This window comes from Uranotaenia lowii, chromosome 2 (genome assembly GCF_029784155.1).
Source record: "Uranotaenia lowii strain MFRU-FL chromosome 2, ASM2978415v1, whole genome shotgun sequence".
Lineage (NCBI taxonomy): Eukaryota > Metazoa > Arthropoda > Insecta > Diptera > Culicidae > Uranotaenia > Uranotaenia lowii.
The window spans coordinates 41,066,136-41,085,900 of record NC_073692.1 but is presented as its reverse complement, the minus strand read 5'-3'; the positions used below and the strand labels follow the sequence as shown (position 1 = coordinate 41,085,900).

The following is a 19,765-nucleotide window of genomic DNA, read 5'->3' as shown; positions in this document are numbered from 1 at the left end:
TATTATACTGTTGAATATCCTAATGGGCATATTTGTTTCTCTTCGATTAGAAATCCTTCCACAATTTATTTGGTTCTAACGGATTTAGGCGAGCATTGTAGTCAATTAGTTACTCATGCGGACCTCGATTCAGACCACCTTCCTGTAACTTTTTCTTTATCCCAAAGTCCCATTGAAAACCCTTTAAAATCAACATTTAACTTTCAAAAAGCTGACTGGGAGCGGTATAGAAATTTTATTGAACGTAATTTAGATGTAAACGTTCCACTGAATTCAATAGAAGATATTGATTTGGCTGTAGCAAATTTGACAACTTCAATAGTCAATGCTAAAGCCGCTTCAATACCCAAAGTTAAACATAAATTTAATCAACCTTTAATTGATGATGATCTTCAGTTTTTGATACGACTGAAAAACATTCGTCGACGTCAATATCAACGTACTAGGGATCCTTATTTGAAATTTTTTATTGCGACCTTCAAAAAGAGATCAAACGTCGTTTAAATTTCATTCGTAATGAAAATTTTGCTAAAGCAGTAGAGGACATAAAACCCTACTCAAAGCCATTTTGGAAATTAATTAAAATTCTGAAATGCCCCAGAAGCCAATTCCTACTTTGAAAGATGGGGGTAAACTTCTTTTAACTAATGCAGAAAAAGCTCAAAAATTTGCCCAACATTTTTAGTCTGCTCATGATTTTAATTTAAACGTTGTAAGTCCAATTGATGTTCAAATTTACCTTAATTTGATGATATTCTTTCTAAGCAAAATGTATTTGAAAGTTCCTGTGAGACAAATATCGATGAACTTAAATTGATTCTCAAAAAATTTAAAAATATGAAAGCCCCGGGGGAAGATGGGATTTTCTATATTCTTATCAAAAAGTTGCCTGAAAGCACTTTAAATTTTTTAGTTAAAATCTTCAACAAATGTTTTCAATTGGCTTATTTTCCCAATAAATGGAAAAATGCCAAAGTAACTCCAATTTTGAAACCTTCAAGTAATCGACCAATTAGTTTGCTTCCTTCTTTAAGTAAACTATTTGAGAGAGTTATTTTAAATAGAATGAAGATTCACATTAATCAGAATTCTATTTTCCCTGATGAACAATTTGGTTTTCGTCATGGACATTCTGCTACACATCAACTTTTGAGTGTAACTAATACGTTAAAGCTAGCAAATCTGAAGGTTATTCAACTGGTGTTGCTCTTCTAGATATAGAAAAAGCTTTTGACAGTGTTTGGCACAAAGGTTTAGTAGCTAGATTAGCTCGATTTGATTTTCCTGTATATCTCACCAAAATTATTCAAAATTATTTGACTAGCCGAAGCTTACAAGTAAGCTATCAAAATTCATGCTCTGAAAGAACACCCATTAGAGCTGGTGTCCCTCAGGGCAGTATACTTGGGCCAATATTATACAATATTTTTACTTCTGATCTTCCTGATAAACCAGAAGGAAAAGGTAGAAGATTATTTGCTGATGATACTTTGCTTTCAGCCAAAGGTCGAAATTTACGGGTAGTACGTAGTAGATTGCAACAAATCTTTCCATAACTTTTAATGGGGTTACATTAGAATGGTCTGATCACGTGAAGAACTTGGGACTCACACTTGATCGGAATCTTACTTTTAAAAATCACATTGAAGATATTCAATTTAAATGTAATAAATACACTAAATCTCTTTATTCTCTCATCAACAGGTAATCAAAGCTTTGCCTGAGGAATAAGATACTCATCTATAAACAGGTGTTCCGACCAGCGATAATGTATGCAGTTTCGATTTGGTCTAGCTGCTGCGCGACGAGGAAGAAAGCCATCCAGAGGATTCAGAACAAGGTTCTGAAAATGATTTTGCGGCTTCCACCTTGGCACAGCACCGAAGATCTTCATCGGATTGCGGGCATGGAATCGATCGAAGATATGGCCAACAAAATCATCTCCAACTTCAAAGGCAAATCGATGCAGTCTCCATCGCAGAGATTCGTTCTCTTTATAATAAGTTTAATTTTAGGATAGTGTTTAGTTTTAAGCTTGAAATATTTTTGCCATTACAGGATGTTCTCCTACATTAATTACTTGATTGCGCTCGGCAAATTTAAATCTTAAAAATAAATTTTTATTATCTAGTTAACTATAGGGCTCTGAACAGTTCATTATTGAGCTGAACACCTAATTTAATGTAAAAATGTAATATAAATGTAACGATGAATTGATACAAATAAAGACATATTTAAAAAAAAAAACAAAACCTTTGGAACAAAATGTACAGAATTGGCCTCATACCAATCCAGGACACTTTTATAATAGTGGCATGATGCCAAATCGGGGAAAATAGCGGAGCTTCGTCGTGCTGCTGCAAGAACGGAAAAATGCGCTTCTCGAGGCACTCAGATTTGTAGATCTCGCCATTTACTGTGCCCTTTGTCACGAAAGGCTCACTCCTCAGTCCGCAAGAGCAGATGGTCTGCCAAACGAGATATTTGGAGATCATTTTTTCTTCTTAAATTTGTAGTCCACATCGAACTTGCTCTTGCCGGTGAAAAACTCCAACCCCGGAATTTGCTTAAAATCTGCTTTTATATACGTTTCTTCGTCCATCACACAGCAGCCATATTTTGTCAGCATCTTCTCGTAGAGCTTCCGTGTCCGAGTTTAAGCCGTCAATTTTTGCCGCTCATCGCGGTTTGGGAAGTTCTGTATTTTGTATGCATGTAGTCCAGCTCTCTTCTTTGCATTCTGGACGTAGCTCTGCGAAATGCCGATCTCTTTAGCCAAATCATGGCTTGAGACGTTGGGATTTGCTTTAGTCATCCGCTTCACCTTTTCCTCCCTTTTTTTGTTCTCCGGTCCCGGTTTTCTTCCAGCTCCTTTGCCGTGGTCCAACGTCAACCGCCGTCAGACGGTTTAATGATGAATGTTCAACATTCTCCAGGTGTTTGGAAAGAATTTTTTCTCTCAACTCGCGTTGGTTCACCTCCATTTTCGTCGAATCGAAAAACACGTCTCCGAATTTGACAGCATGTAAACAATACACATCAATGAGAAAGTGTGCAAAATTTGATTGATTTTTACTCAATGGTAAAAGTGTTATGCCCTGTTGAATGTGTCGCAATAATTTCGTGTTCGCCCTTTACTATGTTTGCAGTAACCGGTATTCGATCTCATGATCGTTGGATGAGAAGACTTGAACGCTATCCTCTAGGCCGTGGGTAGTGGCAAAACTATGTGATTGTTCATGACAACCAAGAACAAACAATTTTCAGTTGCATCATCGGATATGATACATTTTCGAGAACCACAAATTGTACGTGCCTTTCTCACAATAGGCATGTTTTCCATCCGGGCGAACGTTGTTTTTCACTTTTATTAGCATAGTAAACCACATCGGGTGTAGTTTTTTTTACTCTTACAACTTAAACTTGGACGCATCTTTTACTCTGTATCAGCTGTTTTGCTGCTTGTTTTTATTTTACTTCCAGCCAGACGTCTGATCGTTTGTTTTTTCTTCGAATAATTCTCAACGCGCGATGATCGCATCGATCACCACATCGCATGTCAGGTTCATTTCTCGTCGTTTGAACACAAAAACACTTGTTCAGGGGGCGGCGTCTCTCTAGTATGTTAGCGTCGCGCACACTAGACGGACGGAAGTTCATTTGTGGCGTTTCCCCAAAGCCCACAAAGCAAAAGCAGACGTCGTAGTCGGCGTTGGTTTTTCTCGAATTGATATTTTGTTTTGTTGTTATTTCGCGCGGCTCTTTCTAACAACTAACAACGTTCATCAAGCAAGCCAGAGAACGAAACCAACAGCCGCTCTTGGGGCACCGATTCAGTAATGTTTTGACCGTGGACGCTTGAACACGCGATACTCTTTTCCGGCTTTGACGTTTCGGTTTCGGTTCTCGGCTTATTTTAGTTTGGTTCCGCAACTTCCTCAAAACGGTTGAACTTTTTTCGAGTTAGGAATCTCTAACCGTCGGCCATGTGTGAGGTGATTAAAGTTCGGTGAATTTTATTGGGTTAGTGATACTATTAGGGGTTTTTTTTTCGTGTGTGGCGCATATATCGGAACGAGCAAATAGATGGTGTGTAGGTTGTTGTTTACGAATGCAACGATTATTTTTTATCTACACTTAGTCATCGAAGCGTGACAGAGATGTTGAAGAGCATTCTATCGAGATTTTTCATTCAAATACCAACAACAACGCCACAAATGTGTCAGTAGTTAGCTTGCGAGAGCGGCAAATGAGAAAGTAAACATTTCAACTCAGTCAGTGATTGTTGGAAAGAAAACAAAGCTGAGTGTAATTGAATTGTGTCGTTGTTTTTCCGTTTATTTTCTGAGTGCATCTACATACTTACGACAAGTAAAGGGAACAGAACAACTACGTGAAGAAACGATGATAACAGTTCCCTACAGATGTTGATCAGATATTCACCCAAGTGCAGCAGCAAAAGTGCAGTGGATGTCGCTACGTGGTGAAGGTTTGTAAACAATTGGCTGATAAATGTACAATGCATAATGCAAAAAAAAAACATTCAGGAATGGCAGCTACAAGTAGCTGGAAGTTCGATATATAGAGCAGGGACCGAAAACAGCACGAACACAGTAAGTGCAACACAATTTGATGGCACGGCACATCCGAAAAGAAACTGTGCTGTGTCTGTGTTGATCTACTTTTGTTGCGTGTCGGCCGCAACACAGCACAGTATGCGACACAGTTGACGACACAGTGTTTTCGTGTGCCGGTCCCGATACGATTATCATTGTTGCTCCTACCAGCTAGCTTTTTTTTTCAATTCGTCGCCTACTTGCTAGCAGCCGTACTGGATAATTTTTTTTTCTTTTGCTTTTGCTCAACACAATGTGAGTGAAGAGCTTCGCCATTGAAAATACGGAGAAATGCTGTCCAGTCAAGTGCGACGGGTGAAAAAATAGGCTTGCTCGTAACAACACTGTGTTGCACAACTGTGTTATCCTCGACACAACACAACTGGGAACTGTGTCGTGTTGATTTGATGCAGCACAACACAATTGAAGTGCTGTGCCAAACCAAAGTGTCGCACACAAAAATTTCTGTGTCAGCACTCCAGGATTTGTGTTGCACGATATGTACTGTGTTGTGTTTGTGTTTATTGTCGGTCTCTGATATAGAGTAGAAATAATTTACGAGCATTCCTGTCTAACGCTAGGTCGTTGTTGGGTTTATTTGATATTCACACAACAGTTTTATAAAAAGAGATTCATGAAATCCAACTATTTTCTTTAATCTTAAGTTTTGACATTAAAGTAACAAATTAAAAATTCTAAATTTTGTTGTTTTATATTTCAAGCACCATTGAGTTTTAAAAATTGAGACATTTGTTTCAAATTTACCAAATTTGATAAAACGATAACCGTTTTGAAACCATTCCAGTTTTTTTCGGTTGAAACAGATTTCCCATGTTTCTTCCGTTCAAACCGGTGCGTGGCTTTGATAGGATTTTTTGCCGGTTCTTTCGTTTTAGCCGGTCTTTTCGATGTACCTTCTCAATTTAGAAACACGTATGGTCCGGTTTTCGTAGACTTAGTTAGGTGTGGTGAGAATTTTTGCATCATTTTGGCGTCCGTGTTCTTCGAATTTATGATTGTGTTTGATATTTTTTATTCTTTTTTACGAAGACGAATCTTGGAGCGAGCTGTTAAGTAGAAATACATTGTTCTTCCTCAAATATGTGGGAAATTACGAGGCGATACTCATCATAAATAACTAAGAGTCATATTATGACTTGAACAAGAACATTTCAAGTTCAATCTGGGCTGAGTTTATCGCTACCGAGAAAACTGGAAACAATTTCTTCCTTTGATCAAACTTTCATTTCGGAACGGACTTCTGAAGTTCAAAAGAGGAAATTTTGATTCTTTTTGTCATACAAAAATTGATGTGCTTTTCGATTAACTGTTAGTGAACTATTTGGTTCCTTATGAAATCAATTTTGAACTGCAAACCTTGAAGGTGCATTGGCCTAATCTTTCAGTAAGCGAAAACAAGATATTGAAATGAACAGAACAGATGAAAATAATGATGAAAACATGCAAAAAAAAAAAAAAAAAATTCGCCAGCCCTGGTCGACTGGTCGGAAGTCGATGTCTCTCAAATAGAAAAAAGCTATTTTTTTTCACATGTAATCATCATAATTTTCGTTGTCTGATTTATTCCTCCATTTCTTCTTTTGGTTAGTAATTTTCCATTCTCATTGAGAATATTGCCTTTTTGAAAAGACAAAGTAAAAATTCCCAATTTATAATTTGTTGTCTAAGAGACGCTTAAATTTTTTGTTTTCATTTTTAATTTGACATTTATAATAGAGATCCTAATTCGGATTATCAATCCTCAAACTGTGTGCCGAGAAATTAATTTTTTTCTCCAAAGTGGAAATATTTTTTTTGTGAAATTTTATATCGTAAGCTGTACAGTATTTTGTCTTTTCAGTAAATACATATGTAGATTAAGTTAGAGAACAACCCTTCTAGAATAAATAAACCTACAAAAATTTCATTCAAAGTCTTAAAATAAACCAATCTGTTGAACAAACATAGTCACATGACATAATCTATTGGTTCTAACATTATAAAATGTTAAAAAACCAGAGAAATTTTTTAGATTTTTGAACTTTTTTGTAATTTTGAGACCCTTGATGCAGTTTTTTTTTCAATAGGTGTATTCTTATTTTAATATTTATTATCTCTATTACAACTTTGCTGAAGAAATAGAAGAAATGTTTCGAAATGTTTACAATCTGTAAACCAAATTAAAAAATATTTTAATTTCGAAACATCCAAAATTTCAGATTTTTGTGTAAAACTTCCGAAGAAGCAAAGAGTATCTTTTTGATGAGGTAGGAAAAATTCCCCTGGAGTGTTTTAAAACTGTCTTGTTAAAAAAAGTAAAGAATGAGATTGTTTCCACTTAATCAGCCCCGACCTGTGAAAATGGTAAACCAAAGTAAAAAAATATCCGTTTTCAGTTGATTTAAACCCGATAATAGAAGCGTTTTGAAGAACTTAAAAATATACTTAAATTAATTTTTTTTTACTTTTTTCTCAAAACTGTTTTGGATCTCTGGTTATTTACCAAGAATTAAGCGCCTTTACTCGCTCTTGAAAAAAAAGATAAACGAAAACCATTAGTCTAACATAAAAACCTTTCGAGGTCTGTCTTAGACTCGAAAGATTTTTTTAAAATTTACTCTTGATGTGAACCCCCACATTTTTTCTGCATGAAAGATGCGCAAAAAGTAAAATTTGAAAAAAATCTGCAATCAACTTAGAAAGCCTTACAATACAAAAAAATCAAAAATACGAGCATGATAATGCAATCTATTTGTACTTTAAGTATTGAACGAGCTCACCAATTTCGTTGATAGGTACAGAAATCAAAGTCTGAAAATACGGGATCGTACTTTTCGCGCTCTGCAATTGCACGTAATTGGTGCTCAGCATTCAGTTGTTCAAGATTGCTTGATTTCCAGCCGCTTTTGCACGATTAAAACAACCCAGAAAAATTGATTCAAACACATCCCTCAACTATTCTCTGCATTTAATATCATAAACAACCTTTTCTGATAAGAAATTTCAAGTTTAAAAACCATCCAAAGAAAAACTTTCCTCCCTAAGTACAAATTTCGTTGAAATTTGGTAACACACCCGAACATTTTATGTTGCCAAAATCGAATTTTTCCAAAATCAAACGGTTTTGTCTCTCCTTTATTTACCTTATTTTACCTTTTTTATCACCATAAACCTAGTTTTAAGTAAATTTTGTTCCATGTTTAGTCATTTTTTATTTTTTTGATGCATTAAGCCCTATCTTATTTCGTTTCTTATGTTTGTTATGTTATGTCATATTTGCTATTTTTGTCAGTATCCATAATTCTTGAGATGTTTTTTTTATCATTTTTAGCTTTTTTTTTTAAATTTTTTGAAATTTTCATTATTTTTGTCATTTTGAAGACTTTTTATTTTTTAAAAATTGTTGTTTTTGTAATTGTATTCTCTCAACATTTATGAACGTAAAAACGTGAAATGGTATTTATTAAAATTATCCTTCAGAGGTGAACCAGCCTGTGACTGAAAACCTCTTAAATAAAGATAAAAAAAAATTATCCTGTTATAGCGAAAACTATGAGGTAATGTCGTTTAAAAAAATAGGATGTAGTCAAAATCGAATGTTGCCAAAACGAATGGGATCTAAAATTAACAGACTTATAATAATTTAAACTACAATTTCTAAAATGCGTTCAGTTACTTCTGAAAAATCAGATTATCGGATGCCATCACAGGTACCAGTTTCTCTCTTTCCGGTGAATAACTGTTGCTAGTTCGCGGCAAAAAGCACTTCCATTTAGAACTGTTGAGTTTTCTGATAGTATAATTATCTCAATTCGAATCTTTCAATCACTTAAAGTCTGCTTCATTTAATATTGGAACAAATTCTTTTGCTCATTGTGGCGCTCCTAGTGGACGGATTTGGAAACTTTTTTCACCCACGTGTCGGGAAATTCATTACCTTTCACCATGTATTTATGTCATTACACCAAACGATAGCATTTTGTAAACAACCGCCATGGAAACCGAACGGAGAGATCAAATTGTGCACAGTTTTCTTGAAAATCCATTGTTGTCGGCATCGAAGCTAGCTAAACAGCTTAAAATGCCCAGAAATACCGTATGGCGTGTTATCAAGCAGTACAAGGAAACATTGACGACGGCTCGGAAGCCGCATTCGAAGCGTCGGAGTGGAACTGTCGACCGGAAACTGCGTGGGAAAGTCATCAAGGCCGTCAAGAGGAATCCCAATCTTTCAGACCGCGATTTGACCAATAAGTTCCAGGCCGCTAATAGTACGGTGCGACGAATTCGTCTCCGGGAAGGAATAAGGTCATTCCGAGCCAGCAAACAGCCAAATCGGACGCTGAAGCAGAACAATGTGGCCAGAATCCGTGCTCGAAAGCTGTACGACCAAGTGCTGACCAAGTTCGACGGATGTAAAGTCTGCTTCATTTAATATTGGAACACAAACAATTGCGTGTAGTTCAGTCATTTATAAACGAATTCATAATTTGTTTTTCATACAAATGTAGCATTTTCTTTACTCTTTCATAAAAAAAAAATTAAAAAAATTATTCATTGCTGTTTCGAAGAAATTTTCGTACCCGTACTCGTAAGAAAACTGTGCACAATTTTATCTCTCGGTTCGGCTTCCATGGCGGTTGTTTACAAAATGCTATCGTTTGGTGTAATGACATAAATACATGGTGAAAGGTAATGAATTTTCCGACACGTGGGTGAAAAAAGTTTCCAAATCCGTCCACTAGGAGCGCCACAATGAGCAAAAGAATTTGTTCCAATATTAAATGAAGCAGACTTTACATTAAAATTTTCGCGAATGTAGCGAAAAAAAAAACGCGTGTGGTATCAAAAAATCATAGCCTACTTCTTCCCTTCCTCAATATTGGTTATACAACTTTGAATCCAAAACAAAGCAACCCAGCCAACATGAAATCGTATGAGAAATGACAGCTTAAGTCGTTTACAATGGTGTTGCGAATCGCAATTACAACTGCATAGTGAAAAGATCGTATAAAATGTCGTCTGAAGTCAGTTTAAATCGGATATTATAGAAAGTCCGCCATGTTTGTAAATTTTGAGATGATTTTTTTCCCACGTGGCCTTAACTCGTTCGCCGCCACGCTCATTTTGATTGTTTTACTAGCCAGGCCTAAAGAAAGCGACAAAATAAAGAAGAAGGCTCCCGGCTTTGCAACTTGCAAGCTGAACTGAGCGGCTTACATACGCAAGAGAGCGTCACACGTTTTTGATGTGACGGGGCCTCCCAGGAAATACACCCGTCACCCGAATATGGGTACCATGGCGACGAACGTGTTGAAGTGAGAAAATTATCGTTTTGTTCTCTCTGTGCATCTGGATGGCTTAAAATCAGATGAGAATTGAGAAATATTGACCAATGAGAGAAGTGGAAAGTATTGTCGCTGGCAACGATTTGAATGCTATGAGAGTTAAATCTTGCGCTCTCTTGCATTCTTCCGATAGGTGCGAATAAGGTGTCGGATAACGTCCAATTGGTGTAGTTTTCGTCGCTTTATAAAGACACTAGCTGATCCCGTACGAACTTCGTTTCGCTTTAAATCATTGGTACGTCAAAATGAGTTTAGAAAATTCGAAACATTCTTTCGACAATTTTGGGGAAAAAATTCAACAGTGTTTAAAGTCGCTACTATTACTATTACTTGAAATTCAAATTAAACTGTTGATTGGCTTTTTATTAGAATTTATGTGAGAGTGTTTTCTTCTCGATCGGTTGCAAAATCTAGACATAATGGTAGAAACATGTACTATTTGTTTGTGTGTGCAACTAACATGGACGGCCTTTTTTTACCACGATTCAAAACTTGACACCTGAAATCAATTATCTTTTCTGTTAAACTCCCATGTGTCAATTTTCATTACAATTCTATGCTCAATCAAGAGAATTTCGTAAAAACAGTGAACAGATAATAACCCCTTTTGTCGACCCCTGAGTCAAGATTTGAAACCTGAAAGCAGAAGAGCGTCCCTCAAAACTCCTATGCGGAAATTTTCATCTCAATCTAATGTAGAATAACGTCAAAATCGCAAAAACATTAAAGTTGGGTATGGACGACTCCTTCAGCCGACTTCTGATCCGCAATTCGAAACTTGAAATCGATTGCTCGTCTTTCAAAACACTCATGTGCAAATTTTCATCACAATCCGGTGTATAATAACACCAATATCGCAAAAACATTGATCAGTGAATATGGACGACCCCTTTGGCCGACCCCTGACCCTTAATTTGATAACTGTAATCGATTGTTCGTCTCTCAAAACACTCATGTGCAAATCTTCATCACAATCCGATGTATAATAACGCCAATATCGCAAAAACATAAATCAGTGGATATGGACGACCCCTTTGGCCGACCCCTGGCCCTAAATTTGATAACTGTAATCGATTGCTCGTCTCTCAAAACACTCATGTGCAAATTTTCATCACAATCCAATGTAAAATAACGCCAATATAGCAAAAACATAAATCATTGAATATGGACGACCCCTTTTGCCGACCCCTGATTCTGAATTTGATAACTGTAATCGATTGCTCGTCTCTCAAAACACTCATGTGCAAATTTTCATCACAATCCGACGGAAAATAACGTCAATAACGTGGAAACAATATTTGTCTTGTATGGACGACCCCCTTCAGAAGGGGTCGTCCAAAAATCTAAAAACATTTTTCATCATTCCTGGTCCTAATGAGCATCCATGCCAAATTTCAGATCTCTAGCCCTTAAGACGGCTGAGTCTATAGAGGACAAACAAACAAACAAACAAACAAACAAACATACAGATAATTGATTTTTATATATATAGATAAAATTTATGTATATTTTTGTATATTGCCTGTAATTATGTATTTATGCATATTGCCTCCACTTTGGTAGGTTAAATGCTTTTTTCAACCTTCATACGATCATTTTATAATGTTTTTGGAATGTATATCAAAAGAGCATTAGAATGAAGCTACAAAAATGTTTGCTGAGCAAGAAGCTTGTAAGCGATAATGAGCAACCGCTAGCACAACTGACCTTTCCAAAGCCCAGTTGTAGTGTAAAAATTTTTCGACACCCAAATTTCCGTGTATGTTTATGCTGTTTCCATGATGTAAAATCGCCGTGAAGTAGACAAGCAATCCCAATATGCAAATATTCATATTCCTTTGCAAACAAAGGAGGTGGAAATGTTCTTGTCAAAAACTAAAAGTTCATGTGTCTTTAACTAAAATTTACTGTCGAAAACTAGACCATCGAGAGGTTTTAGTAAAAAGATAATAAAAACCTTGATTTGATAGTTTTTTTGTGATGTAACATCATTAAAGAATGAAATAATGAAATGACAACTTGTTGGGAAAACGTTCTCTTTCAACGATGCATACATCAAGATAATACATTGTCGATTGCGCAACATGCAGCATCAAATACAGAAAGCTTATATTTATTCGATCCACCATCCGCGGATTCCCTGTAGCAGTTTACTCATCAACTGTCACATCCAGAAATTATTACTAAAGATGACGAGCTTAGACAGAGATCACGTATTCTGCAACTGGGATCCCTTTGAAGTAGGAAGGTTACAGCCCAAAGTGGATTGGAGTTAACGTTAATGGTCTATTCAATGCAAATTCCTCTTACATAGGAGGGATTTTTGAAACTTTGAAACAAATCAATGCACCTTCGAAGATTCTGATGTGTCAATAAATCCACCCTCACAGATCAGTTCCGAATGATAAATTTGAGTGTCTTGTTGCGTGATTTGTCATTGTCATTGTTTGTTCAGATTTCAATTGGAAACTTCTGTTTTCGAAAACTGACATTGTATTTTTTTCTTAATAAATGTAAAAAAAAACAAAACAAAAAAAATCTCAAAAACACTCACTCCAGGTTAAGTCACAAAGTTGCAAGAAAAAAAAAATGGATTAGAACGTGTTTAATCTAAATTTCACCTTTCCGACCACTTAGATAACTGTCTGCATTTTACATTACGATTGCCTGTATTAAGTAACTAGCTCAACTATGTGGTGTGCCATACCGTTCATTCATAAATGTTCTGCAATTAGAATAAACACGTTCCAAAACGAGCTTCTAGTAGGTGTATTTGCAGCTAAATAAGTAGACACGCCGAAGAACTCCCGCGCGACTTGAAGAGGTTTAGAAGCAAGTAAGCAAACAAGTGAGGAAAAAAACGGAAAGACAAGCAAAAGCTAAAATCAATACCCGGTACCCGGTATTTAAATTCGGTTTGTGGAAATGACTACATGCGTTCTAGCATCAGCCGGTCGTATTCACACGAACGACCAGTTTTAAAAACTGAAGAAATCAATCGATACCGCATATGGCGACCCGGAAAAAAGGCGACTCTTGGGTGGTAACTTTTTCGATTCATAAATGGTGGTGTTTTTGTTTCAAATATTTTGCAGCAATTTTTTTTTTCAAAATTCTGTAGAAATTCTCAAACAACATTACCAGAATTGAAATATACTGACTGAATAATAAAATCTAGAACAAAAATATTTGAAATTAAAATTTATCTCGATTTTACAAATTCCTGTACAGTACGTGCGTCATGAGATTCTAGCTAATCACCAGTTCAACATTGTTGCACTTTTCCAGACGAAAAAAAAGGAACTGGCACGTTCTCGCGCAGTTTGTCGCAGTTTGTTTCATTTTTGCATATGACGACGCCACCCATTAAACCACAACGGTACGTGCCAGGTCAACGATAAGATCAGAAAAACGGGGTAGCGTCAATTTTCTGAGCTGACGAGTACTCAGCCCATCGATCGATCGAGGCGGCTGTCGATAAATTGGTCAATTTAAATTATTTGATTCCATTTGGGCGATCGAACTGAACTTTCGACCCGGTCCAGGTATCGGGGATTCCGGGTTTTGGTGCCTGCTGTGAGGGACATTTAAATATGCGGTCTGATTCCAAACAATAGCCTGAATTAATTTATTTGACAAAATAACATTTTTTTTAAACTTTTACGTAAAAAATAATTCGATTGCAGGATTGCATTTTCGACTCTAATGATTTTTTTTTTAATCTTTTCACCTTACTCTCTAACTTTTTTACTCTCCTACTCTCTTACTCTCTTACGCTCCTACTCTCTTACTTTCTTAACCTCCAACACTATTACTCTCTTTCTCTCTTACTCTCTTACTCTCTTACTCTCTTACTACCTAACTCTCTTACCCTCTTACTCTCTTACTCTCTTATTCTTTTACTCTTACTCTCTTACTCTCTCACTCTCTTACTCTCTTATTCTTTCACTCTTTTATTCTCTTACTCTCTTCCTCTCTTACTCTCTTACTCTATTACTCTCTTACTCTCTTAACCTCCTACTCTCTTACTCTCTCACTATCTTACGCTCTTAGTCTTTTACTCTCTTACTCTCTTACTCTCTTACTCTCTTACTCTCTTACTCTCTTACTCTCTTACTCTCTTACTCTCTTACTCTCTTACTCTCTTACTCTCTTACTCTCTTACTCTTTTACTCTCTTACTCTCTTACTCTCTTAATCTATTACTCTCTTACTCTTTTACTCTCTTACTCTCTTACTCTCTTACTATCTTACTCTCTTACTCTCCTACTCTCTTACTCTGTTACTCTCTTACTCTCTTACTCTCTTACTCTCTTACTCTCTTACTCTCTTACTCTCTTACTCTCTTACTCTCTTACTCTCTTACTCTCTTACTCTCTTACTCTCTTACTCTCTTACTCTCTTACTCTCTTACTCTCTTACTCTCTTACTCTCTTACCCTCTTACTCTCTTACTCTCTTACTCTCTTACTCTTTAACTCTCTTACTCTCTTACTACCTTACTCTCTTACTCTCTTACTGTCTTACTCTCTTACTCTCTTACTCTCTTACTCTCTTACTCTCTTACTCTCTTACTCTCTTACTCTCTTACTCTCTTACTCTCTTACTCTCTTACTCTCTTACTCTCTTACTCTCTTACTCTCTTACTCTCTTACTCTTTTACTCTCTTACTCTCTTACTATCTTACTCTCTTACTCTCTTACTGTCTTACTCTCTTACTCTCTTACTCTCTTACTCTCTTACTCTCTTTCTCTCTTACTCTCTTACTCTCTTACACTCTTACTTTCTTACTCTCTTACTCTTTTACTCTCTTACTCTCTTATTCTCTTACTCTCTTACTCTCTTACTCTTTTACTCTCTTACTATCTTACTATCTTACTCTCTTACTCTCTTACTCTCTTGATCTCTTACTCTTCTAATTTCTTACTCCACTTCTCTCTTCCTCTCTTCCTCTCTTACTCTCTTACTCTCTTACTCTCTTACTCTCTTACTCTCTTACTCTCTTACTCTCTTACTCTCTTACTCTCTTACTCTCCTACTCTCTTACTCTCTTACTCTCTTACTCTCTTGATCTCTTGATCTCTTACTCTTCTAATCCCTTACTCTGTTACTCTCTTTCTCTCTTACTCTCTTAATCTCTTACTCTTTTACTCTCTTACTCTCTTATTCTCTTACTCTCTTACTCTCTTTCTCTCTTACTCTCTTACTCTCTTACTCTCTTACTCTCTTACTCTCTTACTCTCTTACTCTCTTACTCTCTTACTCTCTTACTCTCTTACTCTCTTACTCTCTTACTCTCTTGCTCTCTTACTCTCTTACTCTCTTACTCTCTTACTCTCTTACTCTTTTACTCTCTTACTCTCTTACTACCTTACTCTCTTACTCTCTTACTCTCTTACTGTCTTACTCTCTTACTCTCTTACTCTCTTACTCTCTTACTCTCTTACTCTCTTTCTCTCTTACTCTCTTACTCTCTTACTCTCTTACTCTCTTACTCTATTACTCTCTTACTCTCTTAACCTCCTACTCTCTTACTCTCTCACTATCTTACGCTCTTAGTCTTTTACTCTCTTACTCTCTTACTCTCTTACTCTCTTACTCTCTTTCTCTATCTTAAACTCTTACTCTCTTACTCTCTTACTCTCTTACTCTCTTACTCTCTTACTCTTTTACTCTCTTACTCTCTTACTCTCTTAATCTATTACTCTCTTACTCTTTTACTCTCTTACTCTCTTACTCTCTTACTCTCTTACTCTCTTACTCTCTTACTCTCTTACTCTCTTACTCTCTTACTCTCTTACTCTGTTACTCTCTTTCTCTCTTACTCTCTTACTCTCTTACCTTTTTGCTCTCTTACTCTTTTACTCTCTTACTCTCTAACTTTCTTACTCTTACTCTTACTCTATCTTAAACTCTTACTCTCTTACACTCTTACTCTCTTACTCTCTTATTTTCTTACTCTTCTACTCTCTTACTCTCTTACTCTCTTACTCTCTTACTCTCTTACTCTCTTATTCTCTTACTATCTTAGTCTTCTACTCTCTTACCCTCTTACTCTCTTAATCTCTTATTCTCTTACCCTCTTACTCTCTTATTCTCTTACTCTCTTACTCTCTTATTCTCTTACTCTCTTACTCTCTTACTCTTCTACTCTCTTACTCTCTTACTTTCTTACTCTTCTACTCTCTTACTCTCTTACTCTCTTACTCTCTTACTCTCTTACTCTCTTACTCTCTTACTCTTTTACTCTCTTACTCTCTTACTCTCTTATTCTCTTACTATCTTAGTCTTCTACTCTCTTACCCTCTTACTATCTTAATCTCTTATTCTCTTACCATCTTACTCTCTTATTCTCTTACTCTCTTACTCTCTTATTCTCTTACTCTCTTACTCTCTTACTCTCTTACTCTCTTACTCTCTTACTCTCTTGCTCTCTTACTCTCTGACTCTCTTACTCTCTGACTCTCTTACTCTCTTACTCTCTTACTCTCTTACTCTCTTACTCTCTTGATCTCTTACTCTTTTACTCTCTTACTCTCTTACTCTCTTTCTCTCTTACTCTCTTACTCTCTTACTCTTATACTCTCTTACTCTCTTACTCTCTTACTCTCTCACTATCTTACTCTCTTACTCTCTTACTCTCTTACTCTTTTACTCTCTTACTCTCTTTATTCTCTTACTCTCTTACTCTCCTATTATCTTACTCTCTTACTCTCTTACTCTCTTACTTTCTTACTCTCTTACTCTCTTACTCTCTTACTCTCTTACTCTCTTACTCTCTTACTCTCTTACTCTCTTGATCTCTTACTCTTCTAATCCCTTACTCTGTTACTCTCTTCCTCTCTTACTCTCTTACTCTCTTACTCTCTTACTCTTTTACTCTCTTACTCTCTTACTCTCTTACTCTCTTACTCTCTTACTCTCTTACTCTCACACTCTCTTTCTCTCTTACACTTTTACTCTTTTACTCTCTTACTCTCTTGCTTTCTTACTCTCTTACACTTTTACTCTCTTACTCTCTTTCTCTCTTACTCTCTTACTCTCTTACTCTCTTACTCTCCTACTCTCTTACTCTCTTACTCTCCTATTCTCTTACTCTCTTACTCTCTTACTCTCTTACTCTCTTACTCTCTTACTCTATCTTAAACTCTTACTCTCTTACTCTCTTACTCTCTTACTCTCACACTCTCTTTCTCTCTTACACTTTTACTCTTTTACTTTCTTACTCTCACACTCTCTTACTCTCTTACTCTCTTACTCTCCTATTCTCTTACTCTCTTACTCTCTTACTCTCTTACTCTATCTTAAACTCTTACTCTCTTACTCTCTTACTCTTTTACTCTCTTACTCTCTTACTCTCTTACTCTCTTACTCTCTTACTCTCTTACTCTCTTACTCTCTTACTCTCTTACTCTCTTACTCTCTTACTCTCTTACTCTCTTACTCTCTTAATCTCTTACTCTTTTACTCTCTTGCTCATAGTTTCTTCCAAATTATTTTTTTTTCACGTTAAAATTCCGTCCTGGACCACTGTGAAACGTTTTTGTTAATTTGCTACATTTCTTCCAGTTAATCTCAAGGCTAACTCTAGATAATTGTTGATAATTGTTAAGTTTTCTTCGAAATTCAACCATTTTGAATAAAATTTTGTTTGTTGAAAATCATTTATTGAAGTTAGAATTCATTTTTGGAGGAATCTCAACACATTTGAGCTAAATAATGTAAAATTTGAAGTTCTTAAGAAAAAATTAGCGAAAACTCGAAAATTTTGCTCGTGTATTTTGTTCGGAAATCTGTGAAAAAAAGTTGCGTTTATAACAGTTTTATAACAGAGTCTCCTCTAGAAAGTGGAAAATTTGCAGAGAAACCAATCTGTTTGCTTGAAATTGTTCTAAAAAGACACCGTAGTAAGGTGTTAATTGAAAAAAAAATCCTTTTTTTAGTTTTATTATTCATTGCTCTCTTGCATATTATTGTCCGTATACTTGTTTGAACCGTTGTTTTTTTTTGTTTTTCTTGTAGTTGAACGCCCTTTCTTGGCTGGCATATTCTAACAGTTGTTTTCTAACATAGTTTCCCTTTCTAAATGCAAACAAAAGTTATGGAAGTTTCTAGCTATTTCAACGCAATTTCCGCATTCACAAATGTAGGTAGTATTAACCGTACTTGACTCCTAGCGAGAGATCGATTACAATCACACTTCTTCAATGCGTTCTGCTGATAGTATTAATGATGAAAATCTCCGTTCAGTTCCGGCAATAGTTGACTGGTAGATTGAAATCCGTCTCTGATAGCATGAACGACTGTAGGTTACGCAAATATTTACCGATAGTATTGCTCTAGTATGGGTTCGGAACGTGTTCTGTACAGTAAATACGTTCATTAGGGTGGCAGCCAAATGGGTCAGTTATGTCGAATTTAAAAAATCAACCAAATGCATTTTTAAATTTGCCCAAAAAACAGACCAGTGCAAAATTTCAGCTCATTCAGACTTGAATAAGGGGTGGCTCAAAGCGGTCAAATTTTTTTGATCCTCAAAAATCATCAAAGGGGGAAACCAAAGAAATTTGGAAAATCGAAATTTTAATTTCGATACCAAAAGACTAAGAAATTCATGAAAAACCGAGATCAAGTGTTATTTTAAAAAAAAAGTTTTTGTCATAGATCGACTTTTTGGGATTTGGTCGGTTTTCCAAAAAACTGTCGGTTTCCTGTTATAGGGCCTAAGTCCGAGAAACTCGATTTTTGGGCGATAATTTGTTTCCGAAGTATCACCAGATCTCGACGTTTCATGCATTTCTTAGTCATTTGACATCAAAACTAAAATTTCGATTTTCCCGATTTTCTTTGCTCTCCCCTTTGATGAAAATTTAAAAATTTAAAGTCGACTTTTGAATTATTTTTTTGGAAATAACACACCAGATTTTGACGATTTATGCATTTTAAGTCATTTGGCATAAAAATTAAAATTACCACCCTAATGTACATATGTAGGTGCCGCTCTAAACTATCAGTTCCAGTCGAAGAAAGTCAAAACAAACCCGTCAGCTGCCTCGTGTCTGTAGCGGGTGTTTTTCCGGAATGGAGTCAAGGTTTCGTTCGGGATTCGGAGGTGTTATCAATCCCCACCGGCTTTTGGGTAGAGGTGAATTCGTTGTCAGTGTGAAGAAATTATTCGGGAACCAAAACTGTCACATGAAAATGTTAATCAAAGCTAGAATATTCAGTCAGAAGTAACAGCTGATAGAATGGTCGCATTGCATGGAAACCGGTCTTAGAAGTTGATTATCAATTTCTACCGTCACGTACCAGAGTCCAATGCGATAAGGTCAGTGGAAACATTCTTGACAGCTCAGCGATCACGTGAAACTGTAAGTGGTTTTAATCGGTTGGAAAGTTCAGTAGGGTTTGGAAGAGTGTCTTTGAAAAGTTGTAAAAATTGATTTGCATTTCCTTTTAAAAACAGTTGAAAATTTTGAAGAAGATTACCGAAGAAATTGACGATGGATGTTTGTGAGTATAAATTTCATCAAAATAAATAGTTATTTTAGTTTTTTTTAAATTCTTTAATCAAATTCCTTTAAAGTGAAATTCAATTTTGAAAATATTGAACAAATTATCTATTTTTTTATAAACCAGATCGTTGGAAGACTTTTGATTTACCGCTTCTCTAACAAGAAAAGTGTTTTTTTACCCGGCGCATTAGAACAAACATCCGTTGTGCACGAGCCATCAATGATCCGGGTTCAATGGCTGAGACTTGTCATACAGCAGCTTCACGTGATGTACCTGATATGTTTTCT

The 19,765-nt window shown here is 36.0% G+C and overlaps 1 protein-coding gene across 1 annotated transcript in view; it reads left to right on the top strand.

Annotated features, from left to right (window-relative positions):
- The first annotated feature begins 3,642 nt into the window (after positions 1-3,642).
- Positions 3,643-19,765, top strand: part of LOC129741306 (ATP-binding cassette sub-family G member 1-like) — a 188,419-nt gene continuing 172,296 nt past the window's right edge. The window contains 1 exon segment of the mRNA XM_055733029.1: positions 3,643-4,489. The gene's annotated coding sequence lies outside the window, so the exon portion shown is untranslated.